Below are 11,011 nucleotides of genomic sequence, written 5' to 3'. Positions count from 1 at the left end.
ACAAACACAATGTTCCGTTTCACGTCAGTTCACCCTTCTTTTCTTTCATTTTCTTACATACCGCCGTCAAAGAATATACAGTATGTTGAAAGCTAAACTCTGCTATTTCTCACCGTGGAGCTTGTATTCAATGGCAATAAATAAATAAATAAATAAAATCTCTCAGGCAGGCAGGAATGGGGGAGGGGGTCTGTTGTCACCCTTCCCTCTCCCCGAACTTTTTTTTTTTCTTGGGAGGTACGCCCGTTTCGTCACCAGCCCTATTGTAACCACATTCCGTTTCGTCACCAGTCCGATTCGCCACCATGTCCCGTTTCGTCACCATATCCAGTTTTGCTCCAACCCGTTTCAACATCCCGTTCCGTCACCAACCTGTTTCGTCACCAGTCATTGTTGCCATACCCCTTTTCGTCACCAATCCGTCTCCTCAGCAACCCGTTTCGTCACCATTCGTCACCAATCCGTTTCCTCAGTATCCCGTTTCGTCGCCAAATCCCGTTTCTTCGCCAAATCCCGTTTCTTCACCATATCCCACTCCGTCACCAACCCGTCACCAGTTTATTTCATTAAGAGATAATTCATTTCAAATTGTTTAGATTATGCTTTGATCCCCCTCCCCTGCCCCTATCGCCTTGTTTGTTAGGGCGCCCTGACTTCAAAGCAGACATCAAAGTAGGCAGAGAGAGAGAGAGAGAGAGAGAGAGAGAGAGAGAATGTGACTGATTAAACAACTGGTTTCGAATCCAAGGTGATGCGAGTATGGTAGTCGTAAAAAAAAAAAAAATTCCTTACAGTAATTATCCCCAATTCCACAACTAAGGTGAAAAAAAAAAAAACTTCCTTAAATATCTCGAAAACACACACACACACACACACACACACACACACACACACACACACACACACACACACACACATAGTCAAAAGCTCTTCATTTGGGGTTTGATTCCAAAGCTTCGAAACCCCGAATCGTGTGCAGACTCCGCAGACTCCGCCCACCGCCAGGCTGCCAGCCATTAGCCAGTACCCTTTTGTTGTGTAAGGTGGGGGTTTGCTTGTTCGTGCATCTTCCCCTAACACCTCTCTAAGGCCGATTCATCTCTGTATCTGGTACGTTAAATATATTCATGTGTTATGTATGTAATCAGTGTCAGTATTAGAAAGATGTAAATAGCATACGAGAGACGCATAAACAGCAAAACGTAAAATAAGTGAGGAATGTTTCTAGTATGGCGGCCAAGCCGAGAGGGTTGCACGCCATAGCATCACATTCACGTCATACGAGGAAGCTGTCTTAACACCCCGTTCTTATCGATTTATTTGGCACATTACACCTTACTTTAGTTTTGTATGTTGTATATTGACCATATTAAGTTTATTCATATACTTTAGTTTTTTTTTTTTTTTTGGTAATTTGCGCCACCCCCCCTTTCTCTCTCTCTCTCTCTCTCTCTCTCTCTCTCTCTCTCTCTCTCTCTCTCGTACGAAATTTGTTTTCCACAAATAAACGTATACATCTCATGTCTTGAGGTACTTATGTACTTTTAGCAGACGTTCATATCCTTGCCTTTATCGGTGAAAGATTCACGAATTTTTAAATAATCTTAGTTCCCTGTCGCAGGCCATAGTTCATTTATTTTAACTAAACCCATTCCACACTAACTTGGCCCATGTTATCCTTCTTTTGGAGCTAATTTCACATAGCTCGATAGCAGATCAGGTCAATACTACGACTCGGCATCTCCATAGTATCTCTTTGTGACCAGCATCATATACTAGCGTTGATTTGTTTCTAGAACTGAGTATTGAAAATGGATGTTATTTTTAGGCCAGGTTAGTGTAAAAGGAGTATAGGAGGAGATTTTCGTCCTACTGTAGATGTGGTTGCTTTTTTTTTTTTTTTTTTTTGTCTTTCGTCCTTCCAACAAGAGCTCATTTTGCTCTTATTTACGGTGTCTTGTAATGCTAAAGTCTAAAGTTTGTCTGTGCTAGATCCTCTCTCTCTCTCTCTCTCTCTCTCTCTCTCTCTCTCTCTCTCCAGCAAGAACCCTAACTCTGGACAAAATGGACAAGACAAATGTTGTAAGCGTAATGAAAACAGTTGACAAATGGATTCTGCCCACAAGCCCTCATAAGACTCTCTCTCTCTCTCTCTCTCTCTCTCTCTCTCTCTCTCTCTCTCACACACACACACACACACACACACATGGAAAATGCACCACACATTTTATCTATCAATCAGTCGGTCTGTCTGTCTGTCTGTCTATTTTGTATTTGCTGTAGTGAAACCTAACGTACTTTTGTTTTCATACGATCATTTCTGTACAGCCCAGTTGTTTTCTGCATCTGTAATGAACCAGGAAGTTTGTGATTATTCATTTATCTATCTGCCCATCAATATATCTATTTGTGTTTGTCTGTCTATGCCTATCCATCTATCTGTCTGTCTCTGTCTATGTCTGTCTGTCTCTATCTGTTTATTTGTCCATCTATACATATCCATCTGTCTAATTAACATCTGTCTATCTGTCTGTCTATCCATTTACTGTATGGCCGTCTGTTTCGCTGTCTGTGTATGGGCCTATGCATTTATTGATCTATCAGTGTCTGAGCATCTGTCCTGTCTGTCTGTCTATCTGCCTAGCTGTCTATCGTAATATATCTATATAGTCTCAAAATCTGTATGTCTATCAATGTATATATCTATCTGTCTATCTATCTATCTTCAACCCGAGGACGATTTTACTTCACTCGGTATCTAGAGAGAGAGAGAGAGAGAGAGAGAGAGAGAGAGATTCCACCCACAACCACCAATCCCACAATAATACGGTCGTGTGTCTTGTTTGGGTCTCTCTCTCTCTCTCTCTCTCTCTCTCTCTCTGTACAGTTTCGGTCAATAATTCTTTTGCAACGTCCGAAAATCGTGTCAAAGATCTGTAAAATATCGTAATAGTGGCTAGCGGCCGATTGAGAGAGAGAGAGAGAGAGAGAGAGAGAGAGAGAGAGAGAGAGATTATGTGTGTGTGTTCATTACCCACTTCACTACGGGAGGTTACGCCTATCTAAATAATCTTAAGTAATCGTGCTGAAAGGGTTAATGGAAAACATGGAAGGGGATGGATGTGTGACCCAGAGAGAGAGAGAGACAGAGAGAGAGAGAGAGAGTCAGGGATTTGACACAAGTTTTAAGTTTATTCCTGCGTGGTTAGGATTGTCGATGAATACATGAATGAATGAATGAATGTGTGTGTGTGTGTGTGTGTGTGTGTGTGTGTGTGTGTGGTAGGAAATGGGGTCACCAGTATTTTGCCCCTTCGAATTATGTGTCTTTTGGTCTATTTTGTTTAATTTTCTTTTCTTGATTTTCTATTATTTGTGTACATTGGTAGTAACACGAATTAAAAAAAAAAAAATAGCAACCGAATTGAAGTGGTTAGTGTATGTTGTTTTTAATGTAGTTGTCTCAGGTTCATCTAAACGTGAACCCAGTGGACTGCAGGCTGAAGGTGCCCCTCTCCTGCAGCCCACCATCCTCCTCTTATTTGCATCTGTAATGAACCAGGAAGTTAGGCCATAGGGAGATGAGGGACGTTTGTATAGCCGCTATCAGTATCTACCCTGCAGTTTTCATTCATTTGCTACTGCCACTCATATCCTCTCCCACACCAGCCGACTGAGCCATTCCCACAACACATGAGCTTCTAGTGTATATCCTGCGAGGAAGAGGTGTGAAAGGAATTCGTTCTTTTATTGCGGGTGGTAAAACGAGTTGAGCGAAAGTTATTGAATACAACCTTTGCCTGGAGAAAAGTTTGTGCCTCTCTAAGCAGGTTCACGACTTTGCAAAATTATAAAGAAAAGTTGTGATAACCCCTTCCCACTACAGGTATATTCTTCATTTTAACTATAGTGTTCCTCCTCGTAACATAGGGTTTAGGTGGAGTCACCCCCTCCCTACACTATTGCCATGTTTCCTAACCCTACGATGTATAACGCCTGTGGTTTGTGTAGTAGGAATGATACATAAACATAACTCATACTAATATAACTGTAATGAAAGTGCTGACATGTATCAAGGAAGAATAAAACTATTCTGCATACTATATTATACGATAATAGAGAAACGTGGCATAAAAATTTGGCAGTGTTGCTCTAAAAATATTCTAATTATTATTTACTTCCCCAACACTTCTAACATTGCTAATTAATTTAGCAAGTATAATTGCAAGAAAATTTGAAGGGATAAAAGTGGGAAGAGGCGATCCTTTCATAATTAAAATAAATATATCAAACAGCTCTGGGGTGGCAGCACTCACGCGACACGTGTTTGTGTGTACGCTGTGGGAGGTCACCAACCCCCTACAGGATTTAGGCCTATTGGGGAAACCTCTATAAAAAAAACGCGCCGTGACTTTTACCTCAAGGGTGGTGCGGAAATAAAGTCAAAATTATAATCCATACATAAAAATGGAAGTAAAAAACCATGGATGACACATAACAAAATCTAGCGAGAGAGAGAGAGAGAGAGAGAGAGAGAGAGAGAGAGAGAGAGAGAAATAATAATAATAATAATAATAATAATAAAACTTTATTTCCACTAAACAGTGGGTATTCTTATACATTATACAGTAGTACAGCATACAGTATGAAAGTTCTATACACAATATAATACAAGTTGATACATATGGTGGAGAATAGTGACAGAGAGGTAAATGGTTTAAAAGGTGTGGGGACACTTAGGTTAAAAATAGATCAATTAAGGGATTTAGGAACGAAGGCAGTGGGAAGGATTAAGACAGATGGGATTGTAAGATTAGGGAGTTTGAGCAATAGGGTAGAATGTATGCTCTCAATAAAAGTATAGCAATTATCAACGGCTAATTATTATACAGGTGTTGATGGTGGGGGTCTATATTTATAGGAGGTGTTGGTGGTGGAGGTATAGCGGGTGTTGTTGATGGGGGTGTTGTTGGGGGTAGGGGTATAGGGGGTGTTGGTGGCAGGGGTATAGGGGGTATTAGAAAAACGGAGATCACAAGAGGGAAACAGTGTCAAGGTCATCGCTGATGGAGAGGTCAGCTCGGAAACGTGGCAACAGTGCAGGGAGGGGGTGACTCCACCAAAACCCTACGTTTCGATCTGTCAGACTATAGGCGAAAAATTTTGACATCTTCTCTTGCTTCCCCATCCCTCTTTTTCGCTAACCTTCCCCTCTCTCTTTTACCCTAATCTCTCCCTCTCTGTGCTTTCCCATCTTTCGTCGTTCTACCCCATCTCTCTTTTCCTAACCTCTCCCTCTCTCTTTTACCCTGATCTCCCCCTCTCTCTTTTTCCCCTCTTTCCTCGTTCTTCCCCATCTCTTTTCCTTAATCTCTTCCTTTCTCTTTTTTTTCCCTGCTCTCCCCCGCCCTCTTTTTCCACTCTTTCCACTTTCTTCCCCAGCCCCATTTTCCCTACCCTCTCCTTGTCTCTTTTCCCCTAATCTCTTCCTTTCTTATTTATCCGCTTTTTCCTCTTTATTTTTGCTCCATTTTTCCCCTAACCTCTTCCTTTCTCTTTTTCCTTAATATCTTCCATTCTCTTTTTCCCTAATCTCCCCTTCTCTCTTTTTCCCCCTTTTTCCCCACTCCAAGCACACAAGCCCTCTTCGATCCCTCTCCCTAACCCACCTTACTTCCAACTCTCTTTCCTCTCCTTCTCTAAACCCTTCCTACTCCCTCTCTAAACCCTTCCTACCCCCTCTCTAAATCCTTCCTACCCCTTCTCTAAACCCCTCCAGTGCTCTTAACCCCAAGCTCAACCCCCCCCTCAACCTCCCAAGCACTTAACGATTCTCACTCGTCTTTTCCATTCCTCTACTTTCCCACTTCATTTTTACTCACCAGTCGTTATCCTTTTCTTTTGCCTCAGCTCTACCCCCTCTTCTAACCCCAACCTCTCTCTCTCTCTCTCTCTCTCTCTCTCCACTCCCTCCCCTCCCCTCCCCTCTCAATTTTCTGGCTCCCACGACTCTATTTTTAAGTGTCTTTTCCTCTTTTCCTAATGTTGCTCTTTTCCCCTACCCCTTTTGCACCTCATTTTGCTTCCTTAACTCCTCTTCTAACCCCTCCAACTTGTCTTTCCTGCTCCTTCTCTCTCAAGCCCCTCCCAGCCGCTTTATTAACCCCTCCAGTCTCCCCAACCCTCTGTGAACCCTCCAACCTCTCCTAACCTTTACCAACCCCTTCTATCTTCTCCCAACCCCTCCCCAACCTCGCCAACCTCTCACAACTCCTCCTAGCCTCTCTTAACCCCCCTAACTCTTCCAAACCCCTCTAAACTCCTCCAAACCCCTCCTAACTCCTCCTAACCCCTCCAACCACTCTCACAATCCCTTCAACCACTTTCACAACTCCTCCAACCAATCACAACCCCTCACAACCTCTCACCAACCCCCCCTAACCACTCTCCCAACCCTCCTAACCTCTGTCTAACCCCCAAACCACTCTCCCCAACCCCCCTAGCCACTCTACTAACCCCCCTAACCATTCTCCCAACCCCCCTAACCTCTCCCCACCCCCCTGACCCCACTCCTCCCACTCTTATTACCCGTGACAGGCCAATTTCTCAACTAAGCCTTAAATCTGCGACCCGACGCTAATCTAAGAATCCCTCCTCTGGTTTCCTCTCCTCTTGTTTTACGGCTGCCTGGCTCGGTTCCTCACGGCGGGGGGAGGAGGAGGAGGGGGAAGGGGTGGGTGGGGGAGTGGGGGAGGAAAGGGGGAAGGGATGGGGAGTGAGGGAAGAAAAGGGGAAGGGATGGGGGAGTGAGGGAAGAAAGGGGGAAGGGATGGGGGAGTGAGGGAAGAAAGGGGGAAGGGATGGGGGAGTGAGGGAAGAAAGGGGGAAGGGGTGGATAGGGGAGTGGGGGAAGAAAGGGGGAAGGGATGGGGGAGTGAGGGAGGCAAGGGGGAAGGGGTGGATGGGGGAGTGGGGGAAGAGGTGGGGAAGGAAGGACGAGGAGGGAAGTAAGGGACGAGGAGACAGCAGAGGGGTTGGTTGAGAGGGTGTGTGTGGGGAGGGAAGTAGGGGACGAAGGAGAAGCAGAGGGAGGGGGAGTAGGAGACGAAAGGGAAAGCAGAGGGAGGGGGGGTAGGAGACGAAAGGGAAAGCAGAGGGAGGGGGGGTAGGAGACGATAGGGAAAGCAGAAGGGAGGGGGGTAGGAGACGAAAGGGAAAGCAGAGGGAGGGGGGGTAGGAGACGATAGGGAAAGCAGAAGGGAGGAGTGAAAAGGGAAAGAAAAGGAAGGGGGAAGGGGCGAGGAAGGAGCAGAAGGGAGGGGTGAAAGGGAAAAAAAGGAAGAGGGATAGGGGACGAGGAAGGAGCAGAGGGAAGGGGTGAAAAAGAGGGCGAGGGGGTGAAACGAGGAACAAAGAGGGGAGAAGGGGGAAGATAACGGGTGTGGGGGCGAGGGAGGAATGGGGTGAAGTGGGCTTGGGGGGAAAGGACATAAGGGGGTTGGGGTGGGGGCAAATCTGGAAACGTGTGTTGGGTTTAGGGTAAATAATGATGGCGATAGAGAGGCAGATTTTGTTGTTGGCTGTGGAATGTGTTTTTGGGGTTCAGTTTAGAAGAGAGATTAGACGGCTGTGTGTGTGTGTGTGTGTGAGAGAGAGAGAGAGAGAGAGAGAGAGAGAGAGAGAAAGAGAGAGAATAGCTGACTTTATAATAATACTCTTGGTCTTAGAAGATTCCTTAGCACCTTTCTCATCTATTTATTTTTCATATTACCTGTCAATATTTTCTTGTATTTGCAGTATAAATTTATCGATAGTTTGCAAGAAGTCTGTCTGTCTCTAATTTTTCCCTTGACAAATTCACTCAGCAGCGTCTGGGTTAAACCAAAAAATATTATTATAGTCCCCCCAAACTGCGGGTTGAAAAGAAAACGTGAATTTGTCAGTAAGAAGGGGCACTGAAGTAAAAAAAAAAAGAAAATTATTATTATTATTATTATTTATTATTATTATTATTATTATTATTAGTAGTAGTAGTAGTGTCTCTAGGTTCATCTGAAACGTGAACCCAGTGTACTAGAGGCTTAAGTTTACCCTCTCCTGCAGTTCACCATCCTCCTTTCGTTGGGATGGGGAAATAGTTGAGGGACGTTTGTATAACCGGGCAGTGGGGTGGCCTGGAAATATCAGTGCCACCACATGAAGGCGTCCCTCTCTAACACCAGTATATAGTATGGCAGCAGTAGTAGTGAAGACAAAAGATAAATTGAAAAAAAAAAAGTTTGTAAATGCAACCCTTGAGTTCCATCTACTTCCTACCTTTGTCCGAAATATCTGATGCTTGTGGTACTAACCTTGTCTCATTCATTTAGGTTTTCTTGTATTTCGTTGTGTAATGGTTCCCTGCCGCATCTCGTCAGTCATTATCGTTATCATCATCGTCATTATCATCATTTTTGACTTCATTATCACTCGTCATCGTCGTCATTTTCATCATCATATTCATCATCGTCATTTATCATGATCATTATCATCATCATCATCATCATCTTCACCTCCCTATTCCCACCTTCTCATCATATTCACTTCTGCTTCATCTCGTATTCACCACCAGTGGCGTCACCAGGGGGGGGGGTGCTAGACTCAGCCCCCCCAAAATTGCAGCCCCCGAAAATAATAATAATAATTAAAAATCACCAGCTTACATACAGTAGTATGCTTGCAGCTCGGCATTGACCCACCTAGCTTTCCCCCAGCCCCCTACCGCCAATCCACTTTTATTCGTGCATCCATATTAGTATAATACAATATTATTTATAGCTATGTAATGTGATTAGTTATTCACAATTTACGTAAACCTATGACTCAAATCATAATAGTTATAATGTATTAGTTTCCCATATACTTTTTCCAAGCTTGGTTTTCTTTGAAATATTTATTGCACCACGAATGCAAGATTGCATTACATTTATCAGACTTATTATATATTTACAATATATAATATGGTATATATTAATCACGGAGTTTTAAAATTGGATTATGCAGTCTAAAATATCTGATTTATGCAATTTTTCACAAATTCGAATGTTCAGAGTATCGGAACTCGGAATGTTTGTTTACATTGAGAAGTGTCTGTGAACTGTGGCTAAATCCTGTGTTGTTTTCGGTTTTATTTGAATGTATTGGTTTCAGTGGTTGTATAGACGTTACTACGTTCCGGTATATTGCTAGCCACCTCACTTTACCTGTTCATTCTTGTTTTTACAGATATGAGGTCTAGCCTATACTCTATACAAAGAGTCAGCAGTACTTGGTTCAGTCGACACTCGACTGTCAGAACTGAATGTCATTTCCCTTTTATAGGCTATTCTACAATAATACATTTACGGATATCAGCCAGCAGCCACTCAAGTGATGAAAAGGTCATCTAAAATTCCTCAGAGACAGGGTGACATAAGGAAATTCTTTCGCACCCGCACCTCCAAAGATGACTCAGATGAGTGCCAAGAAAAAGTGGCTGTTATTGGGAATGAGGTGCCAGAAGCAACCCCAGATAACCCCAAAGCTGAACCCATTCAGACATGTGTAAGTAGCCCTATATCAAACTATTTCAGTAGTCATTTTATGAAGCTTAGGCCAGGATTTTTTTTATTGATTTATTTTTAAATTGGCTAGGCCTAGGCTATTTCTCATTGTTGCAAATATATTGTCCTAAACGTAGAGTGGGAAAGTAGGCCAAAACTCTCTCTTTCTCTCTCTCTCTCTCTCTCTCTCTCTCTCTCTCTCTCTCTCTCTAATCTATAATATATTTTCTCATTATTTTTTTAGCCACCGCCCAGCACATATTTTATATTTTATAATTTTTGTTTTTTTGTGAATGGCTTTGTTTTCCTATCACAGTACCGGTAATGGAAGATAAATCTTGGCAATTATATCTATATACATTGAATACAGAACTTTGAATTATCAGATTTAATATGGTAAGACTAAGAAACCGTTATGATACCACATAATACTAGCAATTGAAGAAAAACTATTATCTGCAAAAAAGCTTTATACAGTTACCTTGTACACATTATATCATAAGGCTAACTGATACCTGGTATTAGGCCCATCAATATTCATGTGTCCTATAAGTTTCTTATTAAAAGCCTGTGAGACCTTATTTTACTTTTTCTTCATCTATAGGCCTCAAAAATGCCCCTAAAACTGCTCAATTTCCGATAAAATTTTCCGTGGGGGGTTACAGCCCCCCCCGTACCCCCCAGCTGCATAGGCTCGCTTCTCTCGCCCCCCCCCTTTTACCTACACCAGGGCTACAGCCCCCCCAAAATCTGACCCCTGTTGACGCCACTGTTCACCACACACACACACACACACACACACACACACACACACACACACACACACACACACACACACACACAATGCAATTACGCAAACACATGTATATTTGCTCTCATAAATTTTTACTTCATGGTTAGTAAAAATATATGCACCATAAACTTGCAACCCCTACCTTGATTTCAGCAGGACCCCCCCCTCTCTCTCTCTCTCTCTCTCTCTCTCTCTCTCTCTCTCTCTCTCTCTCTCTCACACACACACACACACACACACACACACACACACACACACACACAGAGGAAGAGGGGTAAAATTGAACAGGAGCACAATAAGCGATGCATGATAAAACAATGGACTAACTTGACCTGTATCAAAACAACAGTAGAGTCCACAAAAAAGCAAAGAAAAAACACGAAGAACAAGGAGAAAAAATAGACAAGAATGAACGAAGCCAGAGTAAAAAAGAAAGTGATAATGCGAAAAAAAAACAACTGAACGATAGAATAGTTGCCGAAAACAGACTAAACCATAACAAACAGAGATAAAGAAAATAAACCAAAGAAAGAAGGAATATACAGAAATAAAGAACAGCAATAAATAAATCAATGAATGAATGAAGAAATAATAAATAAAAATAAAGGAAGGATAAAATCGGGCAAAGAAAATTAAA

Source organism: Coenobita brevimanus, chromosome 92, assembly GCF_032717465.1.
Source record: "Coenobita brevimanus isolate Jiangsu-jjx chromosome 92, ASM3271746v2, whole genome shotgun sequence".
Taxonomy (NCBI): domain Eukaryota; kingdom Metazoa; phylum Arthropoda; class Malacostraca; order Decapoda; family Coenobitidae; genus Coenobita; species Coenobita brevimanus.
This window is presented reverse-complemented; position numbering follows the sequence as displayed.